The following is an 18,217-nucleotide window of genomic DNA, read 5'->3' on the forward strand; positions in this document are numbered from 1 at the left end:
AATTCAGGAAGAATCAAGCTTTCTAGAATCTTCCTCGGGACTCTAGAAACTGTAATAGTGTGATAACAGCAGCACAAATTAGCATTTGTTCTTTTTTTCAGGATATTCATAATTACCCCTGAAACAAAAAGGTAAGGCACTTGACCTGTGTCAACACTCATCAGATATAGAAGTGTGAGATGTTCAATCAATAAAAAACTGGCATTTTGGAGATGATGAGCTGTTATGCTGTCAATACCAGGGCTTTACAATATTTTAGAACCCAAATCATGCATGTGACATCAATTTTCAAAACAATAAACATGTTATGTTTGCGCAACAGTCAGTCTACTCTTTTAACTAAGTGTAACTTTTGGTGCTAAGAATGATGAAGCAATAGTGGAGGCCCAAGCTAAAAACAAAAGAGCTTTAGAAGTAAAGGATCTGATTTCAAATAATAATGTACAACTAGGTGATCCCTTGTATAAAGGGGAGATTTCCTAGGCTTGACTAGTATGTCCTTGCTCTATTTCTAATGATGCACCTTGCATTTGATTTCAATGAGGGCATTGAATACTGGAGATATGCTATATTATTTGCCAGCAAATCAGCAGTTCTGATCTACATTTTTCCCTTTTGCCTGAGAATATGCTCTTTAAGCAATGTTCTTGCTAAATAAAATAATCACTATAGTCGCAATCAAACAGTTTGTGGCAACAAACTGTAAGTAAGGAGTAATGTTGCTCAATAGTAACCGAAACTCTAAGAAACAGAGTCCTGATATCAATAGATACATCAAAAGAATCGAATTTTGACGCTTATTCAAATATGTAAAATTCATCAAATTTGATGGCACCCATCAAAAGTTACGAGCCTGAGAAAATTTGACAATCTTTAGAAAAAGGGGGGGCGAAAACATCAAGCAATCTTAATGAAAATCACACCATTAGAATCAGCATACCAGGGAACCGTACTATAGAGTTTTCAAGCTACTATGGACAAAAATGTGGAATTTTCCCTTTTTTGCCATAAGAAAGATCACAGATGCGTGTTTATTTGTTTGTTTTTTCCCAGGGGTGATCGCGTTGAACCATCGTAGAAGATCGGGAGAGGGCTCATTTGATCGGAAATCAAATGTTATAATGCCCTTTTTAAGTGACCAAAAAATATTAGAGGGCAGCTAGCCCCTCTCCCACGCTCATTTTCCCCCAAAGTCAGCCAATAAAAATTTTTAGATAGCCATTTTTTCAGCATAGACGAAAAGTGTAATAACTATGTCTATGAGGATGATTTAACCCTCCACAGTCCCCGGGGGAACGGCTGCAAGTTATGAACTTTGCCCATTATATTGTATAGTATTGGTTATTGGGAAGAATATAGACATTTTCAAGGGGTATTTTTCCGGTGTAGGGGGAAAAGGTTACGTGGGAGGATGTTTCAATGGAAAAATTGTTCATGGGAGAAGGGAATTTTCCGTAAAGGGTGAGCCGGATTTCCCAGCATTATTTACAAAAAAGATCAGAAATCATAGGCAGCGCGATTGCACTGCCTAAATAAAGAACGACGTTGGTACAATGTATTTTTTTTTCTTGGTTTTAGACCAGGGCACTTTGTATCGAAGGAGTTGTCGTAGAAACTTCGGAAAGGGCTCATTCGATTGGAAATTGGAGTGGCTTGTGCCGTTTTCAATAGTCGAAATTGATTAAAGGGCAACTAGCCCCCCCCCCCCACGCCCATCATTCCTCCAAACACATCCAATCAAAATTTTGAGATAGCCATTTTGTTCCGCGTAGTTGATTTCCAGATAGAAAAATATGTTTTTCAGGAGGACACTCCCCCACAACCCTCAGGGCAAGGGTTTTAAGTTATGCCCTGGGGGCATATAAGGTTTTAATACTGAACTGAAAAACTTTACTTTACTGAAAAAAATACAAATGAATGTGCATTGTCAGTTTAATATACATACTGATATTTAGTAATCAAAATGTTAATATTATTTAATTTATTAAAGTTATAAAGTAAAAACATATATATTTTTTCAGTAAAGTGCAAATTTTGTTCTGGCCTTAGGGAGGTATAGGGGTTTTGAGCCCAACTTATGTAATTTCTGCTCGTTTAGAGTTTGACTCGGTTATTTATTGTAATTTCTGTTTGTTTTAGGTTTCATTTATTTATCGATGCTGATTTGTGGTAGTTTCACGCATGGTAGATGATTTTATTTTATTTTTGCTCATTTTTTGTTTAATAGAGTTCTTTACTTTTCTTTAAAAAACTTACTTTGTGGAAAAAGTTTTTTAATTAATCAAATTAAAAAAAAAAAGTATTTTTTGCAGCTGAAAGTAAGGAGCAACATTAAAACTTAAGACACACAGAAATTATTACGTATATGAGGGGGGTCATCCCCTCCTTAATACATCGCTCTTTACGCTAAAGTTTTTTTAGAACTTCTAAAAGAGCTTATCATTCTAATTAAATGGTCTTTAGTACTCCAGTAGGTTACCAGTAAGTTTTACTGGTCTGTTATTTCAATTTGATGCAACAATGTTTGCCATGTTGCCTACAAATAGCAGGCCTATATTCATCAGTGATGTTGCAATTGCATTCAAGCCCATTCTGCTTTATATCCCAATCAGATCAAACAATAGATCTGGAATTTTCCATAGAGGGGGAGTATTGAATAACTAGAACAAAAATTACTTAGGTTATTATAAGGTTATTATTAGTTTAAAAAAAAGCAAAATAAATCTGCAAATTTTGTTTTAATTATTCATGTATGGTGAGCAATCTTCGGAACCTGCTTTAATTCAATAACGTTCAGAAATTAAAAGAAAAAAAAACAAGTTTTGTTAAACTGAAAGTAAGGAGCGACATTAGAACTTAAAACAAACAGAAATTACTCCGTATATGAAAGGGGCTGTCCCTCCTCAACGCCCCGCAGTATGAGCTGTATAAACTTCGGAGGTGGCTCATTCAATTGAAAATCACAAGTTCTAGTGGCCTTTTTAGATTCAAAAGTGATCAGGGGCCAACTACTCCACATGCCTTCTTTCCCGGAATGGTTCCGATTAAAACTATGAGATAGCCATTTTATTCTAAATAGTCCAAACGTCAAATAACTACTCCCTTCAGGGTTGACCAACCCCCAGCCCCCAAGGCAAGGACTGTAATTTATGCCAACTATCCATCGTTAAAATATAAGGTTTTTATGAAAAGAGTATAACTCAGGGGTTGACAAATCCCCCACAGCCCCCAGGGTAGGCGCAATAACTTATGCAAGTTTCCCATTGTTAACTTTTAAGGTTTTTGTGGAAGGGGTGGTTGTATTAACTTTGGAGAGGGCTCATTCAATTGGATTTTCATTCACTCATTCACTCAGGATTTTCTATCATAAATGAGACAAATTACAAATTCCATTATGTGAAATCACAAAAAGCCTACTTACTTATCATCATTCATAAGAAACCATTACTCCACTTGGCCCCCTCTAGATGAATAAGTACACAGCCTATTATATATATGCCTATAATACTGAATAAATTTTATAACACTAAATGATTATAATGCTGGATTTATCTGTATCTAATCTTTCCGGAATTACAATTATCAACCAGGCATTGCAACTGTTATGAATTGCGAAATATAGTGGTAATAATCATGGGCGTAGGGAGGGGGCGGAGGGGGGGGGGGCAGCTGCCCCTCCCCCTAGACCTTCAAATTTACATTAAATATGGCTGAAAAAGCAGATGGTTTGGAAAAAGCAGTTGATAAAACCCCATCACACTATCGACTGCCCCCCCCCTAGACAATATGCTGCCTACGCCCATGGTAATAATATAGTGAATAGTACAGAATGGTTATAATGCTGAATTTATCTGCATATAATATTTAGGCATTACAATTATCAACCAGCATTGCAACTGTTATGAATTGTGAAATATAGTAGTAATAGTATAGGGGAAAACATATTTATCTGTCAGTGTAGGAGGGTAACAATGCACTTTCAGGAATAAGATAAATAATTATTTATTGTTGATTTAAAGTGTTTTTTTATGGTTTTTTAGTGGTTCTCTATAACGGTCCCTAGTCCTTAAGCATTACCCAAAGTGATAAAACTAAATAAAAAAAAAAGTTCAAAAAAAAAGAGTAGAACCATTAGATTCCCCATTTTATGCTTTTTCCAGATACCACGGTTGCTTTTTTGAAAATGCACCAAACCCCCTGGTGGTCCCATATTTCTAATAATATATTTCATTGGTGTTTTTCATCTCTTGATGCATCCCATTAAGTGGCTTGTCTAGGCTTGGAGATTCCAGTGCGTATCCTCACTCTCTAGAATCTATCTTTGTCTGTGATTGAGTGCATTATTTACTGAAATAATATTTGAAATGATTTTAAAATGTGGATAGCAATGAAACAAAGCATGATAATCTAATAAATTTAAAGTAAGAACCTGGGAAAATCAGGGGGGGGGGGGGGTATTGTCACAAAAGCAACCAGATATTTGGAAAGAGAATAAAACAAGGAATCTAACAGTACTACTTTTATTTTGTTAGCATGTTTCCTTAAGGATACATGCTGACTGATACCCTAAATTAATATTAGGTTTTGAATAGAGTAGGCTACTATTAAGCTAGATTAAGAATACATATTTACAACATTCCATAACTGTGTAAGGACAAGGTTGTAAGGACTACATAATCATTTTTATGATCATAAAAATGATCAGCATCTCAGGGACTAAAATTAACAGCTTAAGGGACCAGTTGAAACTTAGAATGAATATTGATCAGGGAGATGGAAGAGTATATTTTAAATTTGGCTTGGGGTGACTAATGGGAGCTTATCAAGGACAGTATGGTTTTTGAAACAAAAGTAGTTCAATTAATTCTTAGTGCAAAATATTCCTTTTTTTCTGAGCTTATCTATTTTAACATTTCAGGACATGAAGTTGCTTCAATTAAAATTTCAGAATGGAGGGAACCTCAATCAGGAATTAAACGTGGTCAGGAATGACCACAAAGATCATTTTTATGATCTTTCTAAATATAGAAGTTATTTCACTTACAAATCCAATTTATAGCCCCTTAATAGACCCTAAAGTGACACCTAATTCCGTATTTTTGGCATAAGAAATTGGTTAAGAAAAGGAGTTAAAAACATACCAAACAAATATAAATCAAGTCTTTTCATGCTGCATGTACAACAGGCATTGATTAACAACAATCAAGTTCAATAAGCTTAACAATTAATATATTTTAGTACTGCCATTTTGGATATTATATGATAATATTTTGCTTTCTTTGTGAACAGGTTTTCTGACTGGTGAAAACCATTAAACCTATATCTGATTGTAAAAAAAAAATCAGATCTGTTATATATTAGGATATTTAAAAATTATTAATTAATATAGACAACAATGAAGGTTAGCATGATAATGTGGTTAACAAAAACATGCTGCATGTTATAAAAAAAGTATTTTGTTGTGTAGGGTAAGACACCCGGTAGTTCAACAGCTAATCAGCCCTTCAACAATTAAATCACTGTAAAATTTGTATTAAAACCACTAGAAAGAGGATTTTTGTATCATTCAATTTGTCAAAATCTTCTTAAATAAGTAAACAATCAGACAGGATACTTTAACCATATACAACACTCACTACTTCAAATAGGCCTACATTAATAGATAATAGTAGGGCATAATCATGGTCAAACATTTAAAGCTTGAGCTGAATCATAGAAATGCTGTCTAATCTTGGACATAGGATTTTAGTCAAAACAATATTTTTTAATCGAGACAGAGTCAATGAAACAGAGTGTACTTAATTGGATTTGAATGAGCTAGGCTGTATGAATAACTTTTGTCTAAAAACAAATGTTGTAAAACCAGAAGTTCTCTATGATTGTGGTCAGCTAATCCAAATTAGTTCACCCTATGTACAAAATGTCCAAGATTAGTAGCCTGTTGTGTATGTATAGACAAATGAATTTCAGAGAGGAAAGAAAATAATAAAATGAAAAATAAAATTAAAAAAAAGGTGAAAAAACGAGGATTTTATTAGCCAGTGGCCAACCATGAAGACAAAGAAAAAAGCAAATATTTTGACAAGGACCTCTGCCAAGTCGTCCTCAGTGCTAAAAAAAAAAGAAAGAAAAAAAAAACAATGAAAATTGAACCTTTCAAAGTTTGCTTGACAACAACAGAACAAAAACTAAATAAGAAACAGGTTGGAATCAATGAAAAAGAAATTTACCAAGATGATTGAGCAATAATCCTATGTTTTGCTATAGCTTTAGCTGGTCTACAAATTCAGTCTTCATTTGATGTGCAAACAGGTTCTCTCAGGTTAGATCGGGCGAAAATATTTATTGAGTCCTTCAAAATTAAGCTTTTATAAATTGGGCTTAATGAAATATCTCCAGTATCTCTATTTATTGCTAAATTTTGGTTTATGTATTTTTATCTCAATTACCTCTTTAAAAGATTGTGGTAGGCCATTTACAGAAAATATTAAGGTTGCCTCATCAAAAACAACCAGATGTGTCGGATTTTCCAATATATGCAGGGCCAATGCCGAATCAAAGTCGTCATTTTTATTTTCAAATCTCAGGGACTTATCTATTGAAATTTTGTGTTCATGCAAATGTTCACCTAGTTGTTGATGGGTCCTACCAATGTAAAATTTCCCACATGAACATGGGATTCTGTAGACACCACTACCTAATACAGAGTCAGTTTTATCTTTTCCTGAGTTGAAAAAATGATGTATGGAGGATGTATGAGGATGTATGGTAAAGTAATGAAAGTTTTTTTCTCAATTGCTGGGGTAACTGAATCATGGGGGACAGGCTCCCTATCTTCTTGTTTCATCTTTTTCAATTGTCCATCTATGATATTTTCAATAAGTTTTATTGGGTAACTATTGCAGAATAAAATATCTTTGATACAGTTTAATTCAGAACTTATACAATTATGAGAACCAATTTTTAAAACTCTGTCGACTAAAGAAATTATTACCCCTATTTTCACAGAAGAAGGGTGAAATGAAGAGAAATGTAGATATCGATCATTATGGGTCGGCCTTCTGTATATAGAAAATTCAAAGCTAGGAGCAGTTTTTATAATCAAAACATCCAAGAAAGGCAGCTTACCTGAATCTTCGAGCCTTTGTGAACTGGAGATTCGAATCAAAAGAGTTCAAATGTGCCAAAAAATCTCTTAGAGAGTCTTGTCCATGTTCCCAAACAGAAAAGATATCATCAACGAAACGAAACCAGATAGTGTTTTAAGAGGAAACTATTCAAAGCAGACTGTTCTATGAAATCCATGTAAAAATTTGCCAAATAAGGAGATAAAACAGTGCTGATGAATAGGCCCATGATTTGAAGGAATTTTTTTTTTTGAACTTAAAATACAAGGAGAACTCGTTGCAAAGATGAGCATGGTCATTATTGTATCAATTTCCAAAGTTTGGTAATCTGACCAAGCTGAATTTTCCTCTAATTTTCTTAGTAAGGCCTGCTCACATTTACGGACATCGCATGAAGTGTACATAAGAACTGCATGAAAACTAGATAAGATATTTTTTTCTGTTGTACTTTGATTTTTCAACCTCTCAACAAGATTTATGGAATTTTTATATAGGATTTCTGTGTGGTTAAAAGAGGCTTAAAAATGGTGGCTATTGCCTGAAACTTTTTGATCTGGGTATCTGTCCAAGATTAGGTACTGTCCAGATACTTACTCTAACTATTTCTTTTTTAGTCTTTTACAAAACTAAGCTAATTATATGATTATAAGGGAAGGGGAATCAATGTGCAACTGAAGTGATTATTATATTTTGAAAGACAATGACAAAAGGCATTGAGTAGTGTGTTCAGCTTGTCCCTATCTCAGTTATGGAATCTAGTATATATTTCCTAAATTAAGAGACAAGTTATTGCTTTAAAGGTCCCTTCAAGAAATATAACTAGATTCTGTAAGGATAGTGACTAGTATGTATGGGAAGAGCAATAAAAGGTACATCAAGTGGTGTGTTTGCCTTTTAGATTAGAAAAAAGTTTGGAAGGATAGGAAGATAAGTCTCCAACCAAGATTAGAATATTAGAAGCTACAGTGATGACAGTGGTCAAATATAGCTCTGAAGCATGGGCGCTCAGAAAAGCAGATAAAGATTTGCTAGATGTTTTCCAGAGAAATTACTTAAGGTAGTGTTGGTCAATAATTTGATCAAACAATATATCGAAATATCGATATTTGATAATCGATATATCGATTTCGATATTTCTGATCAGTTTTTATTCAGATTAACTCTTGGCTTTGCCAAAGTTTAAAAAAAAATTGGGTACTTACCTGTTAGCCACTACACACTCGAGAATCTGAATCTATAAAATCATACAACAACTGGTTTATTGCTGTTTGTATAAGGAGACAATTAGCTTCAACTCAGTGGAAAACTACAGTGTAGCTATGTTTTAATAAATATTTAGTTGGTATTTTGGTTTATTTAGGTTACTTATTGCATGCAGCCCCGCTATACTTAACCCCCACCCCACCACCCCAATAGTGTGCAAATATACAGCCCAAATTATATATATCCTATCTATTTCCCAAGCATAGGCCTAGCAGTTGTTTCTACCCCATACCTGTAGATCCAAATTCTCGAGTGTGTACTGGCTGATAGAAAAGTACCAAAAATTATAATAAAAGGGTATTTTGCACAATTTTTTTAAACTTTGAATAATTGAAAATCAGTCAATAAAAACAAACTTCGATTACAAGAGTGAATGTCATAGGAATCTAGATTTGAAATTACTCGGACTCAGGATAAAGAAAGATGACCTACTGGCTACGTTTGGCTATTCAAACTCAGCAACATGTCAATGTTTTTTTCCCTGAGCATTTGTTCTACCTTTCCGTGATTAAATAAAAAAAAAAGAAAACATGTTTTTTCAACTGAAAGTAAGGTTCAGCATTACAACTTAAAAAGAACAGAAATTATTCAGTATATGAGAGGGATGCCCTTCATATACGTTTTTTCTAGTATTTTAAAAACAAACTTCTTATTCTAATTAAGTAGCCCTTGTGTTTCAGGAGTTGTTTTTAAATAATTGGAACTCTTTAAAGGAGGGGGTAACTCCCCTCACATACGGTAGGATTTCTTTTTGTTTTAAGTTTCAATATTTCTCCCTAGTTTCCATTGAAATCTCTTAAGCCTATTTTCATTTGAAAAAAAAAGACTTGTCTTTCATTTAATTTTTGATCTTTTTCAAATCATGCCGAAAAGCCCCTTCAACAGGAAATTTTTCATTGAAATTCCATCCTCTGAATGGAAAGTTTCTTCCATGGAAAATCCTCTGATGAAGAATTTCTCCCGCAAAAAATTTCCACATAGAGAATATCTCCAGCAGAAAATTCCTCCACAAAGAATTACTCCCACTGAAAACTTTCCCATGGACAATTTCCCCCGTGAGAACTCCCTCCCTCTCACAAAAAAATCTCCCAGGCAATTTTAACCTCTCTGAAAATTTACCCTGGACAATATCCCCAGAACATCTCTAGATGTTAAATTGAATTGGCAAAGAGAAAGTAAAATAAATTTGATATAGAAGTTCTGGCAAATTCTCCCATGTAATATTTCTCCTTGTAAGTTCATCTTCGGAAACTTCCCGCCCATGGAAAATTCTCCCGTGGAGAATCCCCTTGCGGAAAATTTCCCTCCCTAAAAACGTTTGTTTACTTCCAAATAACAGAAACTATATGTAAACAACAAACAAAATTCATAACTTATCGCCCTTCCCCGAGTACCATGGGGGGATCATGACAATTTCATCAGAACATCTCTACATCAAAAATTTAATCGGCAGAGAAACATTATGACAAATTTTGTAAAGGAGTTATGACAAATTCTCCAGTGTAAATTGGGATCTCAAAGGAGTTATGACAAATTCTCCAGTGTAAAATTCCCTTTTGATAGTTCATCCCCAGAAACTTCCCTGCCCATGGGAAATTCTACCTGTGGAAAATACCCCCCACAGAAAATACCCCCTCCCCTAAAAAGGCCTGTTTACTTACAAATAAAAAATACTATATGTAAACAATAGGCAAATTCATAGCTTAAAGCCCTTTCCTCAGGTTGTGGGGAGTCAGGTTATCACTGGAGGAACATTTTTTTGATCTTTCAACTATGGTGAACTAAATGAATATCTCAAAATTGGGATCTGGTGTTTTCAGGGAAAAAAGGGCGTGGGAGGGGGGCTAGTGGCTCTCCAATATCTCGGGTCACTTTAAAAGGGAACTAGAACTGTTATTTTCTTTCGAACGAGCACTTTCCCAACATTCATGGGCCTTTGATTTGATGCGATCACACTGGCAAAAAAAAGAGGAATAAATAAACATGCATCCGTGATTTTTATTCTGACAAAAAATACAAAATTCTACATTTATGCAGACAGGAGGTTAAAATCTTTACAGTAGGGTTCCATGATATGCTGAATCTGATGGTTTGGTTTTCTTTAAGATTCTTTGACTTTTTGGGGGGTTTCTCCCCTTTCCCAAGAATCATGGAAATTTCTCAGGCTTGTATCTTTTGATAGGAACATTAAACTGAATGAATCCTATATACTTGGAATCAGCATAAAAAGTCAATTCTCTTTTATATGAGCAAGGCCTATCAGCTTAGAAGGCATTAATACAGCCAAGACCTTTTGGAAGTTCTCAGCAACATTTGGAAGTCCTCCTGACTAAACGTATTTTGAGTTTGAGAACAGGCTATACCAACTTATGGATACAGGTAAGTAAGCTGTGTATCAGCATGTATGAGTCAATGGATTAAATACATCATTGTTCTTCTTCTCGCCTTCTCATTCTTCTTCTTCTTCTCATTGTTCTTTTTCTGCAGGATGTTTACCTGTAGCAGAAAAGGCCGAAAATAGTCAAATATGTTCAAATATTGTTTTCAATATTGATATTTTTGTTTCAATATTTGATATCAATATTTGCTCTGATATATTGATATATCAATATCGATATTGAATATTGCCCAACACTAGCTTAAGGATTGTTCTGGATACCTGGCTGACTGACTGTATTTCAAATAATATGCTATACAAAAAATGTGGTTCAATACTGCTTCTAAGGCTATAATGAAAGAAAGTTTGAGGTGGATAGGGCACATTGTGCAGATAAAGGATGACAGATTACCAAAGAGTGTCCTTTTTGGCCAACCATCTAGGGCTAAATGGAAAGCAGGTTGTCCTTGTCTGAGGTGGGAGGATGTCATAAAGAAAGATTTAAAGGAAATGGGAACTTTGTGGGCAGATGTAAAAAGGGAGGCTAAAATTAGATTGGGATGGAGGAGGAGCATGCATAGCTGTGTTGGCCTTGGGTGGCTTGGTGCTGCAGTGAGTTGGTAGTAGTAGTAGTAGTAAAACAGTAAACTGAATTATATCTACAATAGAGAAGCCTCCTGACAAGTAAGTCTCAAGATTTTGATGTATTGCTTTCTTGAATTCTCATATGGGCAAAAACCCAAGTTATTTTGAGGAAATTGACACCCTCCCCCCCCCCCTCACTAAGAGTAGGCCTATCTACATAAAAAATTTGGGTAAGTCTACAAATGGTGGAAAGGTAGGACCATTTCACTGCATAAGGGTACATGTTAAGAAAAGAATTCTTACTTCATAATATGCAAAGTTAACATATTTTTCAGCAGGAGAACCTCTATCATCACTTCTTTTAGTGTTGTAAATTTTTTGTTAACAAAATTGTGAAAAATAAACATAGATTTGACTGCATTTATCTGTTTTCATACAGTCAATATATGAAAGTCAAACACCATCACTGCCATCTACCCAAAAGATATTAATATACAAATGTAAAAATTAGGGTCAGTTAAGTCAGATTAGATTACCTAGATGGCTCTTGGGTGATTTTCATACATAATTTTCAAGACTTGGTAAATAGACATGAATATTGAAAAATGTGATTGAAAAACTGGAAATAGCCTACAGTGAAAGAAATGAAGATAAAGGTTCTCCTGCTGGAAAATATATTAACTAGGATTATTTTGCATACTATGAAGTAAGAATTGTTTTCTTAACATGTCTCGTCATGTAGTGGAATTGTCATACATTTACACACTACAATTATCAACTCAATGAAAGCTAACAATAGAGACAATAATACCTTGATTCTACCTAGCACTTCAGTAAAAGTTGTTGGATTAGCAGCGCTTCTTGGCTAAGGTCCCTGCAATGTGTTTTTACAGCAAAGTTCGATCACTGGGTTCCGTATTACTAAGTTAAGGTCAAACTGACTGTGTCACTACAGGACCACTCAGTTTTTCGCATTTTCAAAAATTCAAAATATCCGCTCTTTTGTGCTGCTATCTAGAAATGCTATTCAGAATTAACTCTGTGATGATTGCGTAGCAAGGAATTAGTTAAGCATGAAACCATGTCACAAGACTCCATGGGCGCCCATAAGCTGAATTCCAGGGGGGGGGGGCAAAATTTGTCTAATTGGCACTTTTAATGCTATATAATAGAAATCTCAGAACAAAAATATAAAAATAAGGCAGCATCATTCAGCCAGGGGGGGGGGCAAGAGCCCCCCTGCCCCCCCCCCCATATGGGCGCCCATGCTAGACTCCAACTTTTGATACAATAGCGTATAAAAATCAGTAATGATTTAGATTCTCCATGGGTAGGATTTAAATGAGTGCCCGGTACTGGTGCATTATATATAACGCACGAAAGAAGTCAAGCTTGGTTAATGCTAATGAAATACAATAAAACAGGATGAAAGTATAATAGTTTAGAAACAAATTTGGGCTATATATTTTACATTCAGGGGGGGGGGATAAAACATAGAATATATTTAATACGTAACCAAATCTAACCTAGGTACCTCCCCCCCTAAACCCCAAAAAACTACAGTTTAAATATTGTAAACGCGATAAGAAATCATGCTTTGCAATCCAGTATCTCTTGCAAATACCCGTTTGACGGGTTTCCATTTGTATTTCCTTTTACAGTCTATAGCGCTGTGTTATATGTAATGCACCAGTACCGGTTGCCCATTTTTAAATAAATATTTCTTGTTTCTCTCAAACTGTAAGTATAGGGCATATTCTCACCTCAAAGATAAGACGCGTAACTTGCCCCATTTTCAATACAGCTTATTATAACAGATTACAATTTGTTTTTACACTGATGGCCAAGGGAAACCGTTCAATTTCAAAGATAACGGTCTTTATTAGCTTCCAATGGACATGACGAAAACCAACCACAATCAATTAAATTAAGGTATGCTGAATGCAAATGGTTTTAGACGGAAAATTATCTTCATTGGCCTTTAGTGCTGAAAATCAACTGAAATTAATTACATTTAGCTGCATTAAGCACAAGGATGGTATTTATTGTAGGAGCACAATTGAAAATTACTTTTCTGTGACAAAACAACCTCAGACTTTAAAGGAAGCTTAGATTTCGGATGCTGAGGATTTAGGTGAATTTTGAAGAGAAAATTTAGAAATACTTCTTGTAAAAATATGTTGTAATTTGGCTCGTTGTAAAGTATTAATAGTGGACAGACCCGACAGATATTAAAGATTCCTTGTCAAATTTTGGGGTTGAGGTTACAATCTCTACATGGTGCTACTTAAGTTAAAAGGCCTTGTTAATACTTGTCTTCAGATACGGGGCGTAAACTCTTGACCATCCTGCCCAATGTTTGACTATGAGGTGGGATATTTTGTGGAATACAATGCCAATATTGGACGGACTGGATTTAAGTTATGTTACATAAAGTGGAAGCGGGTATTTATGGATCAGATAAGAAGTTGAGGGAAAGGATACAGAAGGCAGAACATGGTTGTGTGCGTGCCCACCAGACAACATAGGAGTCCAAGCCTTTTCTAGCCTTATCATTTGGAAAAAAAATTTGAACGCTACGAATAAGTGATGGCTGGCAAACCAGAGGGGAGGCTCCACAAAAAACCAACGCCTGAATTTGTCCTGGTGGTGCTCAGTAAGGAACTCCGTGCTATAAATTGAACGGGGGAAAATACTTAAGGTAAGCAGAACATCGCAAGTCAATGAATAATGTTGAACTCATAAGCCCTCCGTCCTCGAAGGCCATTAGCGTGGATTTTGATTTACTGTTTAATTATAGTACATCTAGGTCAACGCCTGCGGAAGAACTAACCTCCTTGGGTATGGGGTTAAAGAGACCCAAGAGTAGTAAGGGTATCCAAAAACATGTCCGGGAGCAATTCCTCTGGGCATATGAAGTGTTGCGAGAAAATACTCCTCTTGTTAATAACAATTCCAGGATCAAGTACCACTTGCCACTTACGGCTGGTGAAGACTTGTTGAGTTTCTTCTATTTTTGAAGGATGATTGTTGCCCTGGTTGGTCTGAAGGTTATGGGTATGGCTCCCAGACGAGGGGGAAGACAATGATGGACAACTTGACACTGCCAAGTAAATATCGTCCATAAAAGGGATAAAAGGTTATAGGTAGCACATATCTTAAAACACCCCACAAGAGAGGGAACCGAGAGCTCAAATGACTGGGCTTGCCGATGGGGAAATATCCCTAAAAATCAAAGCAGCGAAAACAAAGAAGAGAAAGCTCAGGCTGCCCGAAGTAAAAAAAAAACACTTTGAAGTGGCTGCTAAAGTAATCCTAATTATGGTGACACGCAGTCTTGGTGAATGCTTGAAAGGTGAGTGTACATAGAGCTGGGTTGGGATATCTGGCTCAGAAGCCAGTAGATACTCCTCCTACAACAAATTCTCTGTGGGGGACTCCTTATCCAATATGCTGGAAATTCTATTAGGCCTAAGTGTGGCCTGCACTGAGTTCATTAGACGGGAGAAGATAAATATAACTAGGTATTAGGTCAAAGGAGATCTGGGGGCCATTGACATACAACTGGAGGAATGAGGTGAGAAGCGGAACTTTTGAATCTCTCCTAGGATGAGAGGATGCTTGGCAAATCGTTGTACAAGAAAGAAACACGTCAAAACGGATAGAATTCTGGCGAATCAATTGGAATCATTCCCAAGTGGCTTCATATAATATTATGGGGCTGATCGCATGAATCTAGTCATTTATAATGTTTTGTAGGAGCCTTAGGAATTTTGAGAAGCAAGTTTTGGGAGGACCAAAGGAGAGGAACTCCATGAGGTGAAACACATCCTAGAGCGTGTTTTAATTATTCCAAGAAATTATGCACTTTTAAATCAAGTCATTACTCTTCTATTGATGTTGTAACTATAAAGGTTGGGAATATAACCGGTTTTGAATGTGTTGTGTTAAGCTCGGCCAGTGTACCTCACGATGAAATAGGACCGCATATTGAAAGAAACGGATCTAGTGGAATTCTGTAGACATGAAAAAAAAAATCCCCATAATATTATCATGCGATACCAATGCGCATCACACGTTATAGGGAAGGTCTGACATAAATGTCTTTTTGGCTGAGGATAACCTCACCTGGTGCAATCAAGACTCAATGCCCAAAATTATAAATAAAGCATTAGTTTAAGAAAATTTTCTTTCCAGTATGATAGATGGGTTTTGACAATGATGTGTGAGTGATTTCCCCTCATTTTTCGACCATCGAACAATAAGGTTCAGTATCGTTGTATTTTAACAGAAAGAAAAGCTTGATCGATAATAATAAGAAAAAGTTTGTTCATTTATAATCAAAAGCTAACCAAAAACTTTAAAAATCTCCTTTCTTACCCACGTGAAAAGCAGAGAAGTTGGACTGGGAGGCAAAAAGACTTACAGAAAGCATAAACATTGCTTTCAGTCTGGTGACCCCTGACATCAATGGAGGGAGGGAAGCAATTAAATGGCTGGCAGAATTTGAAAAAGTAAAAAAATAAAAATGACTCGAAGGCTACTGAGAATTGGCTTCTGGGCGAATGATGTGGGAGACAGGGATGAATATTTTTAAAGACTGAAACTCCTAAAGTAAAAATAAGGAAAGTAATAGAGCCTCATCGAAAACTGTCTGTGAGAAAAAAGACAGCATTAAGCTGCTAAAAAAGATAGCATTAAGCTGCTAAAGGCTCTGTGCAAGGACATACAGTATTCATTCAGAGTTCGTGGTGAAAAGACCTGTTTTGGGTTCAAACATATTGCAAAGGATTGTATCAATGCAGACGAAAAAACAGCTTTCTCCTGGATTATAAACAAACCTGGGTGGCAAGTTTATTTCTTATGAACTTAATTTAATATCATTCAGCACTCGTCGCCTGACCATTACGTGTGATCGGTCTGTGTTGGTCTAAATTATTGCTTTAAATTGAATTTATAATGAGATGAGCGTTTCTGAGCTTGTGTATTCACCGCTGCTGAACTTTGTTCAGGACAATTTAAGTGGTGCTGACGAACCCGTTGTTTTACAGAAAGGAATAGACCTTTTTAAAGATTTGTAAACTGTTAAGTCGGAGAAAGCGAAGCTATGGAGTTGTGTGAATGAAGATGATCCCCCTGTCAGAAGGGACGCAAATACAATTCACAGTCACCTGCAAGATATTATAGACTTTATGAACAAATGTGATGCCGATGGAGAACAGCTCCCCTGTTTCGTCATCAAAAGGCCAACAGAATTTCCTGTTATCTCTGGAACAGTATTTACACAGGTTACAGCCAAGCTTACGAGCCTTGAGCAAGCGATTTCGCTAGTTTCTGCCAAGATGGATTCGTACAATCCGAACTTTCCTCAATAACCTGTGATTAGCCAACCTGCTGCGTGTGATACGCATACTAAAATTTTGCTCTCCGATCCCCACCTGAGCATGGTGACCCGCTAAAGTGAAAATCAGTAATACACTCAATTTCTGATCATCAGTTGGTGACCAGTGTGCGAGCGAGTAAAAAGCGGTGGACGGTGAATATTGATAAATATGCAGCTGAAGATTTTTGCAAATCAGCAAAGGAAGATCTACCTGGTTCTAGTGCGAAAGTTTTATCTAAAAAACAGTCGTGTTATTCGAGAAGTCCCGTCTGATTTTGACCTTGAAATGTTACGGAACCAGTTTGGTATACTCGGGTCAAGTCGATTTGGAACAAGCAAATCGGTTAAGCCTGAATTTGCAGACGCGATTACCAAAGGATCATTTCTGCGAAACGGTTTGAAGATTGGGTATAGTCCAGGACTTTTAGGGTTTGACCCGGACAAAATTGCAATATAAAAGAAAATGGTACCAAAATGATCAAAAAAAATTCTGTACAACATATTAAAAGTCCCCAAAAATCATAGTGAGGCGAGTACCCGAAAAAAATGGGAAAAGGGGGAAATGCGGGGGAAATTGGGAAAAAGGCCGAAAATGCCCAGAAAATAGTTCAAAATGAGTTTTCTGGGGCTTTCCCATACGCTGATCACGAAACTGACATCTAAAATTCAGTATAGAATCAAAGTACTACGTAAAACGGGGGGAACAGGGGGAAGAGGGGAAAAAATTTAGAAATACCGGGTAGGGGTAGAAAGCACTTTGAAATATGTTTTCTGGGGTCTTTCTATCTGCTGATCCCGAAACTGACATCTTAAATGAAATAAAGAACATGAGCCCCACCATAACGGGGGAAAGAGGGGAAGAACAGGGATAATTGAAGTCAGGGGTAGAAATCAGTTTGAAATGTGTTTTCCTGGGTTTTCCTTTCTGCTGATCACAAAACTGACACCTAAAATGAAAGGAAGAAAACGAGAACCATGAAAAACTAACAAAACTGGAGGAAATAACGGAAAAGGGGAAGGGAGACCTGACTCCTGAGCCAGCTGCTAATGGCTAGCAAGTAGGCCTATGGACAAAATAACTCGCTTAAGTATCAAACTTTTACTTTCTTGAATCACAGACATTTCTTACAACCATTTGAATTAATAAACATAAAGAAAACAACCGCTTGTCAGTGATCACAGTATAAAACTTCCGATATTATAGGTAAAATTTGTACTTTCGAAGGCAATATCGTTGAATAAAAAACTAAAAAAAGAACTTCAGTAACTATAGGTAAAATCTGCACTTTTTAAGGCAGTAGAGTTGACTTGAAAAACACAGCATTGATGTCACTAGTCGAGCTCCTCGTCTTGGACAATCTCGTTGTCCCTGTTCAAACAGTCGATACCCTGACATTCTCCACACGCCAACGTACACGCTAATCCATTTTTCTTGCAGCTGCATCGCGAGTTCTCGCAGCCTGTCTTACAGTTGCATCTCAC

At 36.2% G+C, this 18,217-nt stretch overlaps 1 protein-coding gene across 3 annotated transcripts in view; it reads right to left on the reverse strand.

Annotated features, from left to right (window-relative positions):
* The window catches only part of LOC148947271 (serine palmitoyltransferase 1-like), a 79,216-nt gene extending 66,912 nt beyond the window's left edge, over window positions 1-12,304 (reverse strand). The window contains exon 1 of one of the 3 annotated variants that reach the window (XM_089096971.1): window positions 12,179-12,304. The gene's annotated coding sequence lies outside the window, so the exon portion shown is untranslated. Of the gene's footprint in view, window positions 1-11,655; window positions 11,769-12,163 lie in introns of those variants that run through there. The other 2 variants (XM_089096970.1, XM_089096972.1) reach the window with 2 other exon arrangements.
* Window positions 12,305-18,217: the final 5,913 nt, after the last annotated feature.

This window comes from Artemia sp. Qi Xiang Cuo, chromosome 11 (assembly GCF_049724085.1).
Source record: "Artemia sp. Qi Xiang Cuo chromosome 11, ASM4972408v1, whole genome shotgun sequence".
In the NCBI taxonomy this organism is placed as follows: domain Eukaryota; kingdom Metazoa; phylum Arthropoda; class Branchiopoda; order Anostraca; family Artemiidae; genus Artemia; species Artemia sp. Qi Xiang Cuo.